At 42.6% G+C, this 16870-nt stretch overlaps 1 long non-coding RNA gene across 1 annotated transcript; it reads right to left on the minus strand.

The window, feature by feature from the left end:
* Positions 1-3099: 3099 nt before the first annotated feature.
* On the minus strand, positions 3100-16635 carry LOC140739629 (uncharacterized). The gene is made up of 3 exons (XR_012101704.1): positions 16555-16635; positions 14213-14335; positions 3100-3773 (listed from the first exon to the last, which is right to left on the minus strand). It is a non-coding gene; the product is annotated as an uncharacterized lncRNA (long non-coding RNA).
* Between the last annotated feature and the right edge of the window lie 235 nt (positions 16636-16870).

Below are 16870 nucleotides of genomic sequence, written 5' to 3' on the forward strand. Positions count from 1 at the left end.
ACAAGGGAGACATTTTTGAGAAATAGTATCAATTATGAGGCAGTCAGATCAAAGTAAATAGGGAGGATCTATTTCCTTTAGTGTCAAAAACTGTGTAGAGCTGTAAAGTAATCTGTTGAAAGATTAAGAGGGGAGATAGCAATATACTTACCTCCCCAGAGTATAGTGGGGTGTGGACCTCACACCGTGAAGACGGTAATTCTCACCATATTAAAGAAAAATTCCTGCATTTTCCCTTAATGGTTTGGGACAGAGAAAGCCCTGGTAGGAGGAATTTGACTAAGGAGTCCTTTTACAATTACCGTAGACACGTTGGCACCCTTCTGCACTTATAAATTGCAATTCACCACATATGTTCCAGCTGTAGTTGCTAAAATGTATGTGTTTTCAAGTTTCATAGTTCACTTTCATATGTGTTACATAGTCGATCGGTATTGAAGGATGGATATTGTCATATTCTTAACTTATTGTCTTATTCTTAACTTAATATTATTGTCAACTCTATAACTCTCTGGTGAGACCGCACTTAGAGTATTGTGTTCAATTCTGGTCGCCTCATTATAGGAAGGATGTGGAAGCTCTGGAGAGGGTGCAGAGGAGATTTACCAGGATGTTGCCTGGTTTGGAGAACAAGTCATATGAAGCAAGGTTAGTAGAGCTGGGACTTTTCTCTTTGGAGAGTAGCAGAATGAGAGAGGACTTGATAGAGCTCTACAAGATTATGAGAGGCATAGATAGGGTGGATAGTCAGTACCTGTTTCCCAGGGCACCAATAGCAAACACCAGAGGGCATATGTACAAAATTAAGGGAGGGAAGTTTAGGGGAGACATCAGGGGTAAGTTTTTTACACAGAGGGTTGTGAGTGCCTGGAATGACTTGCCAGGGATGGTGGTGGAGGCTAAAACATTAGGGGTATTTAAGAGCCTCTTGGACAGGCAGATGGATGAAAGAAAAATGGAGGGTTATGGGGTAGTGTGGGTTTAGTACTTTCTTTAAGGATTATATGGGTCGGCACAACATGGAGGGCTGAAGGGCCTGTACTGCGCTGTAGTGTTCTATGGTTAACACTGAAGAATCAATAAAAAGACACCATTGTTGAGGGCTATGCTGGCAACCCCAAAGCATGCCCAGGCATTCCTGGACAAGATGGAAAGCTTTACAGCTTACATTGTAGGCAACTTTTTTAATTGACTTGAATTATGAATTGAAATAACAAATAGAGGTGATTCCAAAAAAAAAGTTGCATGATAGGGAAATTTCATGGTGATTTTTATGATCAGCAACCCAAAATCCATATGGTGCACCCAAAAGTATTCAGGAAGCTTAATCTTTGTTGTCCAGTGTTGTCTAAGACTCTATATTATTCCTATCAAAGGGAGTTGGTTGCAACATTATGAGACGGTTAGATTCATAAAGCATGTAGAACATCACAAACAAAGTAAACAAAAGGTATGGCAGATGGCGCCAAGCTTATGGGCATCGTGGATAGAGAGGAAGGCTATCAAAGCTTGCAGTGTGATCTCGAACAGCTGGGAAAATGGGCTGAAAAATGACAGATGAAATTCCATGCAAACATGTGTGGGCTGTTGCATTTCAGAAGGACAAACCAGGGTACGATCTACACAGTAAATGGCAGGGCTCTGAGGTATGTAGTGGATAAAGGGTCCTGGGAATACAGGCCTATAATTCCTTGACAGTGTCATCACAGTGAGATAAGATCATAAAAAGTGCTTTTGGAATATTGGCCTTCATAAGTCAGTGCATTGAGAACAGGAGTTCAATTGTGTGCAGTTTTGGTCTCCAAATTACAGGAAGGATATTAATATATACGTACACAACGCTGGAAGAGCTCAGCAGGTCAGGCCGTATCCATGAGAAAAGAGTAGCCAACATTTCGGGCCGAGAACCTTCATCAGGAATCAGGATATTAATAAGGTTGAAAGAGTGTAGAGAAGGTTTACAAGGATGTTGCCGGGACTTGAGAAACTGAGTTACAGAGAAAGGTTGAATAAGTTAGGACTTTATTCCCTGGAGCATAGAAAAATGAGGGGAGACTTGATAAAGGTATATAAAATTATGATGCGTATAGTTAGAGTGAATGCAAGCAGGCTTTTTCCACTGAGGCTAGGGGAGAAAAAAACCAGAGGACATGGGTTAAAGGTGAAGGGGGAAAAGTTTAAAGGGAACATTAGGAGGGGCTTCTTCACACAGAGAGTGGTGGGAGTGTGGAATGAGCTGCCAGATGAAGCGGTAAATGCAGGCTCATTTTTAACATTTAAGAAAAATTTGGACAGGTACATGGATGAGAGGTGTATGGAGGGATATGGGCCAGGTGCAGGTCAATGGGATTAGGCAGAAAAATGGTTTGGTACAGCCAAGAAGGGCCAAAAGACCTGTTTCTGTGCTGTAACATAGGACTATAGTTCTATGGTTCTGTGGAGTTGGGATGTTATTTTCAAGTTATGTAGGATGTTGGTGAGGCTCAGTTTTGAGTATTGTGTGAAGTTCTAGTTAGCTGCCCACAGGACAGATACCAATAAGTTTGAAAGAATGCAGAAAAATATTTACAAGGACGTCAGGCCCTGAGTTATAGGGAAGATTGAATACATTAAGACTTTATACTCCGGAGATCTGATAGAGGTATATAAAATGATGAGGGATATGTATAGGGTGAATGTTTGCAGGCTTCTACCACTCAGGCTGGGAGAGTCTAGAACTAGAGGTCCTAGGTTTAGGATGAAAGGTGAAATGTTTAGAAGGAATTTAAGGGGAACTTCTGTACTCAGAGCATGGTACAAGTGTGGAAAGAGCTGCCAGTGGAAGTGGTAGATGTTCAAAGTTCAAACTTCAAAGTAAATTTATTATAAAAGTACATATATGTCACCATATACTACCCCAAAATTATTTTTCTTCTGAACATTCACAGTAAATACAAAGGAACACAATAGAATTAATGAAACAACACACACAACAATGATGGACAAATTGCCAATGCGCGAATATCAATAAACTATGCAAATATGAAAATAAAATAAATAAATAGTTCAATAGTTCCATTTAATATCAGAGAATATATACATTATACAACCTGAAATTCCTACTTTCTTCAGACATCCTCAAAACAGAAGAAAAACCCCTGAAGAATGAATGACAGAAAAAAGACATGAGAACCCCAAAGCTCCCTGTTCCCTCTCCCACACACAAGCAGCAGCAAACAGCATCAACCCTTCCCTCTCCAACCGCCCTGTCCCCCGAGGTATCCTAGCATAAAACATCAGCATTCCCACCAATTGTCATGCCAACATCAGCAAAGCCCCACAAAGAGAAACCATGGTCTACAGTACATCAAAAGCTGACTGTTCACTCCAAAATTTTCACATTGGCTCTCTCTCACTAAAAAGGGGGAGACAGATATTGCTCCTTCCACAGTGTCAGAGGAGCCAACAGTTGCATTTCGATGTTACAGTCAGTCTGAAGTGTTGCTTCAAGTTCCCCGACTTGACAACTGGCAAATCGATTACTGAGTGCAGAGCCCTCCGGCAGCCACTCTCGCTGTCTTTGATGTTCCGGCTTCCGCTGCGCTTCGGTATGTGACAATGTGACAGTGACTACAGGGCTGTGCAGGCCCCAAAGTCGCCCAACTTCAGGCCAGTCCCGGACATACCGAAAGGCAGCCGATCAGTGAGCTCCAAGAACAGGAACATGCCACATGCAGAACCACAGTTTTTGTGTGCCACTGTAGATCAAAGATCCCGATGGCAGCCCAGCCACCCTGAAAAGGAAAATAGAGACATTAGAATTAGAGGAATTTAAATGTTTCGCTGACGAGCTGGGGGAAGTCACCCTCTGCCACCAACTTCAGCTTGGCCCATAAATACATACATGCATTCACACACACACACACATAAATAGATAGATAAATAAGCAATGAATAGTGAGAACACAAGATGTAGAGTCCTTCAAAGTGAATCCATATGTGGTGGTACATAAGTTGGATATGCTGGATCAATTGTAACATTGAAGAGAACTGTGGATAGGTACATGGATGGGAAGACTTTGAAAAGATATGGTCTGGATATAGGTAGATGGGACTTAACAGAAGGTTAGGTTTGCATTGACTAGATGGGCTGAAAGGCCTGTTTCTATGCTGTGGTGCTCTATGCCTCACTGGCTAGGAGACGATTGTATATCTCGTTCAACCTGTTCCGTCATTCCGCAGTAACATGGCTGATCTTCTTTTGACATTATCTCTGTTTTCCTGTCTAGTCCCCATGTCTTGCTTTCCTTGCTGGCCTGAAGTCCAGTCATCCCACACCTTGCTTATCCACAGTCAGTATCCACAACTCTCTGGAGCTGGGAACTCAAAAAACCCACATGCTCATAATTGAAAAATTCTCTTCTCATACTTTCCTGCTCTTATCCTTAGACTATCCCCCTGAGCCCTGGACTCCCATCCTGAGGAGGGAGCCTTGCCAAGCCATCCTTCTTAAATCCAATCTCCAACGCCATTCTCATGAATCAATCAATTAATAAAACCATTAAAAAAAGATATACTCTGCATTGGGAAACAAACTCGCAATAATCAATCCTATATTAAATATAAGCAATGCACTAGGAATAATTTTACAATTGCAACTCAGGTAAAAGGTCGGTATTATATGGTTTGTAACTCAAGTTAAGCTTTATTAGACTCTATCCAGTGATTTGTTACAATGATTTATGTACTGTGCAGTATATACCTGGGAGCGAACAGAATCTAATCAAGATGAAGCAACAGACAATCTGCTGAAGGAACTCAAGGTCGAGCAAGGGAGAAAGGCATTGTTCATACCTTGGGTTGAAACCTTGCATCCAACAGATGTTGCTCGACTCACTGAGTTCCTCCAGCAGATTATTGCTCCAGATTCCAACATCTGCCATCTCTTGCATCTCTTAGCAAGGTAATTTGTGTGGATTGATGGATGATGGGATGAAAAAATCAAGGCCTACTAATTCACAGAACTCTGGGAACACTAGAAAATCTGCAGTTGCTGGAAATCTAAATGAACATCCACTATATGCTGGAGGAACGCAGCAGGCCACGCAGCATCAATAGGAAAGAGCAAGGCGCCCAAAGCGAGCAACTCCTTACTAAGGCAACAGTTCTGCAAGAAACCCCAGAGAGATGTGGACACAGCTCAGAATATTGGAGGACCAGCCTCCTCTTTCAGCACTCTGTCTATACTTCTCACTCCCTCAGTAACGCAGTCAGTACAATCAAAGACTCTGAAAGTCACTGAGAGCTTATTGCTCCTGAATTGAGGAGATGGTGAAGAACCAACTCCATTGGCAGGTTTGGATTTACATATAGAATATTGATCGCTGGTTCCTGCTCTTTCCTGCTACCCCCACCCCCAAAAAGAACACTGGTGAATGGTGGTTACTATTACCAATATTACTTTGGTTTTCCTCCAGATTTGAATTTAAATTTCCCATTTGCCCTGGTGAGGCTTGAATGTGTAACTCCAAATTATTTACCAGGAACTCCAACTGAGACCCTAATATTTTAACCAGTGCACTAATTCACCCCTGCTTATTTGTCCTGTTTACATCGGTCTATGATCTAGTGCAGCTCGTTCCAAACTCCTTTTCGTTGCAACCTCAGGCTGAAATGTGCTTTTCGTCATCTTGGGCCTTTGTTGGGCGATCTGATCAAATCTGATGCAGCGCTTCTAATCACTAATTTCAATTTTACATGACATTTTCAATGCCTCCACAAAGTTCACCTTGTTTATCTCTGTTTTACTTTCATTACAGCTGATGTATTTGTGAAGAAAACTCTTTGATATTATATTGGGAGCAGGAAACCAACTGCAGTAGGAATTCATGCAGGTTAAGCAGCATTAGACCATTACACATGAGAACAGAATTAGGCCATTCAGCCCATCGAGTCCACTCCACCATTTTATCATGGCTGATCCCAGATCCTATTCATCCCATACACCTGCCTACTCACCATATCATTTGATGCTCCAACCAATCAAGAATCTATCAACTTCAGCTTTGAATATACCCATAGACTTGGCCTCCAACACACTCTGTAGCAGAGTATTCCACAGATTCACATTTCTTTGGCTATGAAGATTCTTCCTTACTTCTGTTCTAAAAGGCTGCCCCTCAATTTTGAGGCTGTGCCCTCTAATTCTGGATACCCCCACCGGAGGAAACATCCTCTCCACATCCACCTTATCTAGTCCTTTCAAAATTTGGTCGGTTTCAATAAGTTCCCACACATTCTTCTAAATTCCAATAAGTATATGCCAAAAGCTGCCAAACGATCCTCATATAGTAACCCCTCATTACTGGAATCGTCCTCGTGAACCTCCTCTGGACTGTCTTGAATGACAATACATCCTTCCTGAGATAAGGGGCCCAAAGCTGTTGACAATACTGCAAGTGCAGCCTGACTGGCTCCTTACAAAGCTTCAAAATTATCTACCCGAAAAAGTGGGATCTCCCGGTAGCTACCCATTTTAATTCCACTTCCCATTCCCATTCTGAAATGTCCATCCCACGACCTCCTCAACTGTTGTGATGAGGCCACACTTAGGTTGGAGGAACAATACCTTATATTCTTTTTGGGTAATGTCCAACATGATGGCATGAACATCGATTTTTTTAACTTGTGGTGATGCCTCCCATCTCCTCCTTCGCCTTTTCCCTCTCTCACCCTTTCTCCTTGCCCACCCATCACCTCCCTCTGGTGCTCCTTCCCCTTTTTCTTTTTTCCATGACCTTCTGTCTCTTTCACCAATCAACTTCTCAGCTCTTTACTTCATCTTTCCACCTCCAAGTTTCCAATGTATATCACTTTGTGTTTCTCTCTCTTCTCCCCCCACCTTTTAAATTTACTCCTCAGCTTTTTTCTCCAGTCCTGCCGAAGAGTTTCGGCCCAAAATGCCGACTGTACTCTTTTCCTCGATGCTGCCTGACCTGCTGAGTTCCTCCAGCATTTTGTGAGCGTTGCTCAGATTTCCAGCATCTGCAGATTTCCTCTCGTTTGTTCAACATTATCTCCTTTATTTTACTTTCTATTCCCTTTGAAATAAATGCCAAGATTGCATTTGTCTTCTTTACCATGGACTCAACCTATGAATTAACTTTTGGGAGTCTTGCACGAGGACTCTTAAGCCCCTCTGCACCTCTGATGTTTGAATGTTCTCCCCATTTAGATAACAGTCTGCACTATTGTTCCTTTCTACAAAAATGCATTCATACATTTCCCAAAACTGCATTCCATCTGACACTTTTTTGACCATCCCTGCAATTTGTCTATGTCCTGCTGCAATCGCATTGCTTCCTCATCACTACCTACCCTTCCACCTATGGAGGCAGATGGATAGTTGACATTTTCGTCAGTCAAGACCCTGCATGAAGCGCTAAACGTAGATGTTTCGCCTATCTCTACAGATGCCACTCGACCGCTGAGTTCTTCTAGCAGTTTGTTTTCTTTTTCAGCTCCAGGCTGTAGCACCTGTAGTATCCTGTGATATCTTACATCGAGTCAGATCGTTGGAACAGCGATGACAAGGTTTTGTTTTATCCTTTGTACTTAATGATGAGTGATTCTACATTTGATTGGGTGATGAGTAATTTCATGTTAGAACAGCTGATGAGTTGGTCTGTGTTTGATCAACCAATTCCCAGTTCTATATTCCATGTTCTAGGTACGATGTTCTATGTTCTATATTCCATGTTCTGCTCCCATTTGGATAAACAGGGCAGCACTGTTGAGAATCATATTTTTTTTATTTCTCAAGTGCCTTCAATACCATACAGCCCTCACTGGTGGGGGAGAAGCTCCGTCCAATGCCGATTGGCATTTCTGTTGAATCCTGGATAATGGACTACACACACCTTGTGCAGCTTCAGAGCTGTGTGTCAGACGTGGCTATAAGTAGCCCTGGGGCCCCACAGGGAACTGTACTGCTTCCCTTCCTGTATACCTCAGATTTCAGATACAAGGCTGAGTCATGTCAACTGCAGAAATTCTCTGATGACTCAGCAATAGTTGGTGTATAAAGGGAGGACGGGAGTATGTATACAGGGCTCTGGTGGAAGGTTTTGTCAAATGGTGCAAGCTGAATCATCTGCAGCTCAACATCAGAAAGACAAAGGAGATGGTGATGGACTTTAGGAAGACTAATTCTGCATTGCTCCCAGTTACTATTGATGGTGAGAAAATGAATGTGGTGAGGACCCACAAGTACCTGGGGGTGCACCTGGATGACGGACTTGAGTGGAGCACCAACACAGAGGCTGTGTACAAAAAGGGCCAGAGTCGCTTCTACTTTCTGAGGAGATGGATGACCTTTAGAGTACATAGGCCTCTCCTTCACATATTCTACTAGTCTGTTGATGCCAGTACAATCTTCACTGCGGAGGTGTGCTGGGGCAATGGCATCATCACAGGTGATGCCAACAGGCTCAATAAACTGATTAGAGAGGCTGGCTGTGTTATAGGAGTCAAACTGGACATACTGGAGGCTCTGGTAGAACAAAGGACCCAACTGAAAATCCTGGCAATTCTGGACAATGTTTCTCACCCTCTGTGTGCCACTTTGGCTAAACAGAGGAACACTTTTAGTAATAGACTAAGACAACTGTGTTGCCCCAGAGACCGCTATATGAGATCCATTCTTACCCTCGCCATTAGGCTCTATAATGAGTCAACCTATAGCTGGGGAAGTGATGACACTCTCCTGTTAGACTGTTTGAGATTACTTATTTTTTTATTCTTTCTACTTCTCTTCTAATATTTATATGTGTGCACTTGCAAAGCTACTGTGACACTGTAATTTCATTTGGGGGCAATAAAGTATCTATCTATCTATCTATTGATCCATCTATTGATGATAGACCAATGACCTATTTTGTATTCTGTGGTCTGTTCTAGATCACACTCACCCAAAGAAAAGACTTAATTTTCCATTTCTTATCTCTCCTCTGAACTCAGCCCCTTGAGAAGAGGAATTATCTCTTATGCCCTTCCTACTGTGCCTCAGACACCTTGTCAGTCCTGGATATCTGAACGAATAGAAGGCCAAAATCCTGGCTTTGAGTTGTAATCATTTATCCCCCTTTCCAAAATATCAAACAACTCAGAAGTAGACAGGCAAAAAGGTTGGTAAAAGCAACAGACAATTTTCTGTTTGATTTTACTGATTTTCCTTTGAATTTCCACCAAACATCACACAGAGAGAAGAAGGCCAATTCAATTCAAAATACTATTCTATAAAACAGGAATACAGATTAACCTGCTTCCGATTCAAATGGATCAGGAACAGACTGAAAGAGAAAGAGAGAGGGACTGAGTGAGTGAGAGAGAGAGAGAGAGAGAGAGAGAGAGAGAGAGAGAGAGAGAGAGAGAGAGAGAGAGAGAGAGAGAGAGAGAGAGAGAGAGAGAGAGAGAGAGAGAGAGAGAGAGAGAGAGAGAGAGAGAGAGAGAGAGAGATGGGGGAGAGGGAGAAAGAGAGAGAATTAATTCAAACTTGGAGATGATATAGTCTTGATTCTGTAGTAGGATAATTAGCCCCTGAAGGATTAGAACTTGCATTTTGGCCATTTACAGCCATTGAATATTTGCTTTCCTTCCTCTTTACAAGAGAATTAGCAGTCTGGTCCTCAGAGAAAGGCCCTGAAGGCACAACTTCAAAGGTCATGGATGTTAGAGGATCAAACTACCCCTCCTGATTTAGCTCCACTCAAATCCCGGAAGGCAGAGGATTAAAGGTGCTTGGTAACTCATATCACATTTAAATCTCTTTTTAGTTGAACTGTGGGGGCTGGTAGGCATTGAAACTCTGTACCATAAAATGTGACAAGGTGCAATTGTAAATTCCAGCAGAAGAAAAAATGTTGTTGTTGACTTCAATCATGTGTGTATAAGATAAACCTTTGGATCAACATGCACACGGTGAGCAGAATGGCCTCCATTCTGATGTCTGTGTGCTTCTGATTTGAGGATTTTATGTCTCCCAACATGTCCTCCAACCTGTGTTCAGTGTTAGTCACCTCGTTATAGGAAGGATGTGGAAGTTTTACAGAGGGTGCAGAGAAGATTTCCCATGATGCTGCCTGGATTAGAGCGCAAGAGGAAAGCTTCAGTGAACTATGGCTTTTCTGTTTGGAGAGAAGGAGGATAACTGGTGTATAAGAGGGTAAGTGGCATCGATAGAGTGGATAACACGGCATTTTAAGATGACTGGAAGAAAATATAAGGCTGTTGTCAGAGGTAAGTTTCTTACACAGGGAATGGTGCATGGCTGAGGGTAGCAGACACCAACAGAATCAACAAACTAATTCGTACGGCCAGTGGTGTTGTGGGGGTGGAACTGGACTCTCTGACGGTGGTGTCTGAAAAGAGAATGCTGTCAAAGTTGCATGCGATCTTGGACAATGTCTCTCATCCACTCCATAATGTACTGGTTAGGCACAGGAGTACGTTCAGCCAGAGACTCATTCCACCGAGATGCAACACTGAGCGTCATAGGAAGACATTCCTGCCTGTGGCCATCAAACTTTACAACTCCTCCCTCGGAGTGCCAGACACCCTGAGCCAATAGGCTGCTCCTGGACTTATTTCCACTTGAAATAATTTATTTATTATTATTTAATTATTTATGTTTTTATATTGCTATATTTCTACACTATTCTTGGTTGGTGCGACTGTAACAAAACCCAATTTCCCTCGGGATCGATAAAGTATGTCTGTCTGTCTGAATGCGACCGTGGTGGACGCTGAGATAGATACATTAGGGACATTTAAGAGACTCTTAGATAGGCATATGGATGAAAGAAAAATGGAGGGCTATATAGGAGGGAAAAGTTAGATTGATCTTGGAGTAGGTTAAGAGGCCTGTACTGTGCTGTAATCTTCTATGCATTCTTTAATAAATGAGCAGAAAATAATCAGCAGGCTAGGCAGTATCTGTAAAGAGGGAAAAAGAGTTAATATGCCAGGCCTGAAATGTTGACTGTTTACTCTTTTCCACAGATGCTGCCTGAGCTGCTGAGTTCCTCCAGCATTTTGTGTGTGTTGCCTGGATTCTCTCTCGTTAATGTGTCAGACCTAGAAGGCCACTGGTTGGATGAATTGGACTGGGCACATTGAGTGCAGGCAGTGCACTCATATCTGCAATCACAGTGGGCCACAAGAATTGGCATCGAAGGACATACAGGGTCCGTCATGCGCCTGGATGGCTGGCAAGGGGTGAGGATTGATTTCGATGGACTGCCTCAGACCGTGTGGTCACAGCATGTACATGCATTAGGCAGGTGTGTTGGCCGGAACAGGCTCTTGATGTAGGACCTGGCAGATCTGGTTCTCAAGATCCCAGATGATTAGAGCAAGGATCTGCAAGGATGGAAAGATGAGCTGATCTCCTTTTCAGCTAGGTCAAAGGGTCGTGACAGGGCATCCACCTTAGTGTTCTTGGAGCAGGTTTGGTAGGAGATAGTGAAGTTGAGTTGCTTGAAGAAGAGGGACCTGTGAGTCAGACATGGGGTGGCAGGTCTTGGTGGTCAGTCCAGAACAGGAAGGTGTTGGTACTTCCTATCGGCCAAAGTCTCCATTCCTCCCATTTAATGCTGAGTAGCTCCCTGTCTCCTACTCCATTACACTGCTGTATAGCACTGAACTTGTGTAAGAAGCAGCACAGGGGTGTGTCTGCCCATCTGGTCCTTGCTGGGAGAGGTTGGCCTTGGCGCCCACGTCGGATACGTCCACTGCTATCACAAAATGTCCATAGGGGTTTAGATAGCAGGGAATGGAGCAGGAGTGAAATGTCCAAGGTGGCTCACTACATTGTCTTCCCCAAACTTCCATCAGCCAATCAGATGATGGACCTTGTTTTCCAACATGTAGTTCACCTCAAGAGAAAATCTGTAGATGCTGGACATCCAAGCAACACACAAAAAATGCTGGAGAAATGCAATAGGCCAGGCAGAATCTATGGAAATGAGTAAGCAGTCGATGCTTTGGTCCGAGACCCATCATCAGTACTGTCCTGCTGAAGGGCCTTGGTCCGAAATGACCATTATATTCTTTTACATATATGCTGCCTGGTCTGCTGAGTTCCTCCACCATTGTGTGTGTGCTTTGAATGAAGTTCTCCACCATGCTTTCCCTCAGGACACTGTGTTGGACCATGGCCCACAATCTGTCTCCTACCTCTAGTGAGCCTTCTGCAGCTTAATGACTTTGTCCCCTGGCTATCATCCTCAGTCCAATGGTCAGTTAGAATGAGCCAATCATCAAGTGGAGAAGTTTCTGTGATACACTACCACCTCTAATCCTTCACATGGAAGAAGTACTTGCTAAGTGCTGCATACCTCCTCTGCCACATGTATATCACCCTTTGAAGCACTTCCCAGCTGTAACCCCTGTTATTTTCTGCGGAGTTAGCAATAGTGGAGGTCCTGTCCACCAGGGTTCTGATTTACCACTGCCAGAATGCTTGGTAGAGGGCAAGGAGGGGCATCCTGGCTTCCACCTACTATCAGCAGGCCAACCGCTGGAGATATTCATCAGGCCTTTTAAGGTCACCCAGAACATCAAAACAATCACTTGTTCTCTCCAGCTGCCACCATCCCTCAAGATAGCCCCTACCTTCCACGTGTCCTACCTCAATCCTGTTGTCCATGGATCACTCAACCAACCTGAGCCCGCACCCCTGGAACCTAGGATGTTGGAAAGTGATCCAGTATACGTGTTCTGCAGGTTGATGGATTCACATTGTCATGGACAGGGTATGCAGTACCTGGTCAGCTGGACAGTACCTGGTTGGCTGGGCAGGGTACAGCTGGAAGGGAGGTCTTGGGTGTCATCGAGTTTCATCCTGGTTCCATTGCTCATCTAGGAGTTCCAGCAGACTCAATTAGATCATCCTGGAGAGTTGGGTGCCAGCCTTGAGGGAGGGGGATTCCGGTCAGGCCTGAAAAGATTGGCACCTCTCTGTCTCCACCCAGCGTACAGGAGTCACCTGGCACTCATTTCCAGTTTATCACCTGCAGCCTGTTTAAACCCAAATCTCATCCACAGTCTTTGTTCATCCTCTGAAGCAGCCAGCCTCAGCTCTTTGCTCCGGGCCTCTGGTTACCTGTTGCCTCGTTACATTAGTATCTGTTCTCCCTTGTTCTGTGGCCCCACACGGCTTGTTATTTTTGCAGTTCACTCTTAAAGAGATTGCTGTCTGCTAAAGTGTCTCCGCTGATCTGCATTTGCATCAAGACTCCTCTATATTTCCTGACAGGAGCCCCCTCACATCATTTCCAATTTTATGCTTTGATTTGAAGATCCCCCCAGCCGTCCTTCAGTTTGTGTCTCCTGTGTAGTCCCAGCTATGGTGACCATGTTTACATCTGCTTGGCCCCAACTTGCTGGAATTCCGTTCATAAAGCTGTGTTTTTAAATTCATGGAATGGTAAACACTGAAACAGGCCCTTTGACCCATCCACTTAGTGCCACCCATCAGCCATTCATTTACAGTTTTCTGATAATATTTTAATCTCCCCACATTCTCATCACTCTCCTGCAGACTCTGTCACTCACCCATGCACCAGGACAACTTACACTTGCCAATTAACCTATCAGCCTGCACGTTTTTTTGGCATTTTGAGGGGAAACAGGTGCACCATGAGGAAACGCACAGAGAGCATGCAAACTCCACACGGACAGCACTGGAGGTCAGGATTGAACCAAGGTTTTTGGTACTATGGGGCAGCAGCTCGACTCTGCTGCCCAAATGCTTCTAAAAGCCCAAGTTCCTACTCATCTCTCCTGTGATGCCACTAACAGATAATGAGAGCTATCACTCCTGCAAAGGCCCCAGGGTCTCTTATTGAGCTAAATGAACCAACTGAGTGGTAATTGCCCTCTTAGCTTTGGTTTTCTTATCACTGTTGATCCTTACAAACACTGACTTCCATCGCCACATTGCAGCATGCTCCCAGGATCACTGCACAAATGACACCAGCAAAACCCTGCCACTGTCAAAATCCTCCAGGGGATTTCTGGATCCTAGCTTGCAAAAGGCAGTGTTGGCTTGTCTGAAGGTAATCTGATCTGTCACAGTGAGAAACCTGTTTTATTTGCATTTGCCTCTAGCCGCAGAAACAATGTGTCTTCAATTGTTAAATTACTGAAAAATATAAAGAATATAAAGTGCTCACAATACGTGGTATGGCTGTGACAGATAGATATCTTGTTGTCTTCACTGAAGAGTTCCTGGTCTCCACAGATTGTGACAATTGATGATTTAAAACAGGAGATAAAGTCCCAGATCTTGGCAGTGGCTGTTGATGACAAAATAATCAACGTCATAATACTGTGAAACTGACGGCTGCCATGTTAACATGATAGTTTCCATCGATGATTCAGTGACCCTAGGCAGGACATGCTGTTTGTAACATCCTGCTAATTTATAAATGCGAATCATTTGAACTAACATCCTTTTGGATATTCACTTAATAACTGCAGTGTAAGGTGTCCTGCAAATCATATGCCTTGTTTAACAAGATATCACAATGTTGTGCATTCAGTCATAATTGCTGCTTAGCTAATTCACTAATTCTAAAACATGAATTTGGTGAATGTGGGGTATAATTGCTTCATATGAGTATTTTAAAATTAAATGAATTTAACTTACTTTACTTTATATAGTATTTTTCCCTTTATAACAATTAAAGAGTTAATTAAAAATTGTACACATTACTACATTGTTTCCTGATACATTGTCTGTGAGAAGTCTACTGTCAGATGGCTTGAAAATATTGTTGATGTTGGACTCCTTGCCCTCTTCCAAGCCCTGTGCTGGTATTGGGTTCACTGCCCACAAAACCATAAACTCAAAAAGAGATTTTAAGACTTGTCTGAATTAAGTACTGTATATATGAGTATTATCCCTATAGGGAGGTTATACAGTATCACTCTACTCTTCAGAGACTAGCATACCTCCCTTTCTAGTCTCTGCAATGAGGTCTATCTGCCAATACCCACTACTTGAGTGATGAGCCTAGTCCCAAGGAACTATCAAAGAGGAGATGCTTCAAGCTAACAAAGTAGCTTAAACACAGTCATATTATTGTTAATGATACATGTTTAAATTTAGACAAATAGTTCTTAACCCATACTTAAAACTCGCAGAGGATTTCTGATTTATAAAAGATTTCCAAATTACAAAAGAGTAATAAGCTACAAACACAGGAACAATTCTTAAAGACTAGAAGAGAATACCAAAGTGTCGCAGATGAACAACTCATCCGTTGTAGAAACCAAAGGTTGAGGAATGCATTCTAGTTCTTCTTTCTGTCACCCCATCTTTCTCTCATTCTCTTTGTTATTCCTAACAATCCCCAGTGCTTTCTAACATTTATCTATCACTAGTTGACATTATCTGCATGTGATGTTTTTCAGATACCTTTGCTGGGGCAAAGTAATTCACGCAGATGGTCTAAAAGCTCTGGGGACAGAGATCCCTGACACCAAAATTAATGCAGTGAGGGCTGACTGTCTGAGAGTACAAATATCTCAACTATAGGTTGGCCATGTTTGATGAGCAAGGTGACAAATCAGTCTGGTGTGCAAGCTTCCTTGAGCTCAGTCATAATGGTGCAAATAACATAACTGGTGTTCTCAGGTTTGATGCAGGATAATTAACATAACATAACAATTAATGCAACCCCATTGTTTTACATTGATTAAACGTGAGCCTACAAGACCTCCCTTGCCTACAACAAGAAGCTAAGCAAGGAATACTGGTTAGAAGTTCAACCTAGTCACAAGTAACTGAGACCCTTTGGAAAAGTCATGCTACTGTTCTCGAAAGCTGAAGTCACCAATAAACCTCTCGTGCCCTGGAAAGTGAGTATCCATCACAACCCCTGGTGTGGCACTTTGTCAAATGCCTTTTAGAAATCTAAATACACTACATCTACAAGTTCCTTTCTATTAATTCTCATGTTACAATAACAGATAATTCAAGCAGATTGTTAAACACAGTTTACCTTTCACAAAACCACATTAACTTAGTTTAACTATCTTCAGCTTCCATAAATAGTTATTTTCTTTTTGATTTTTGACTCTTGCATCTTGCCAGTAGATGTTAAACTAATTGGCCATTAATCCCCCACATTTAATCTTCTTAATTTATTTAAGTAGAGAGTCACATCAGCTGTTTTCCAATACTCTCATGCCTTCCTCAAATTTGGTCAGTTTTGATAAATTTCAACCAATGAGTCCAAGAGCACTGGAGACACTTCCTTTAAAACCCTCAAGTTCAGACCATTGAGTCCGAGCAACTTGTCTGTCTTTAATCCTGTGAGCTTCACAAAATGCACTGTTTGTGATTGGGATATTTACAAGTTCTTCAATGTTATTTGAAATTAGTCTTTTCAATTATTGTGATGATGTTTGCAATGTCTAAGTGAAGATCAACACAAAAGAATATCATTTGGACCATCCACCACTTCATTTTTTCTTTAAAAGTCTCATTCTTTAGAAGTTCCACACTTACCTGAGCTGCCTTCTTCCTATTAATGTATTTATAGAAACCCTAGCAATGTACTATCTGCTGGAGGAACTCGGCAGTTTAAGCAGCATCTGTAGGGAGGAAGAAATAGTCAACATTTCAGATTAAAGCTCTGCATCTGGACTAAGAGTGGAGTGACACTATGATTCATGTGTCACCATAGAAACTCTTCCTTCTTGCTTTGATTGTGACCCCAAGGAATCCTCTACTGCAGTAACAGGATCATTTGAGTTGGGTGTTGTTTTAGTAACTAGAGGGATGAACAGATGTGGGAAGAAATTGGGAAAAGAGATGGAAGTTG

Source organism: Hemitrygon akajei, chromosome 1 (assembly GCF_048418815.1).
Source record: "Hemitrygon akajei chromosome 1, sHemAka1.3, whole genome shotgun sequence".
Classification (NCBI taxonomy): Eukaryota; Metazoa; Chordata; class Chondrichthyes; order Myliobatiformes; family Dasyatidae; genus Hemitrygon; species Hemitrygon akajei.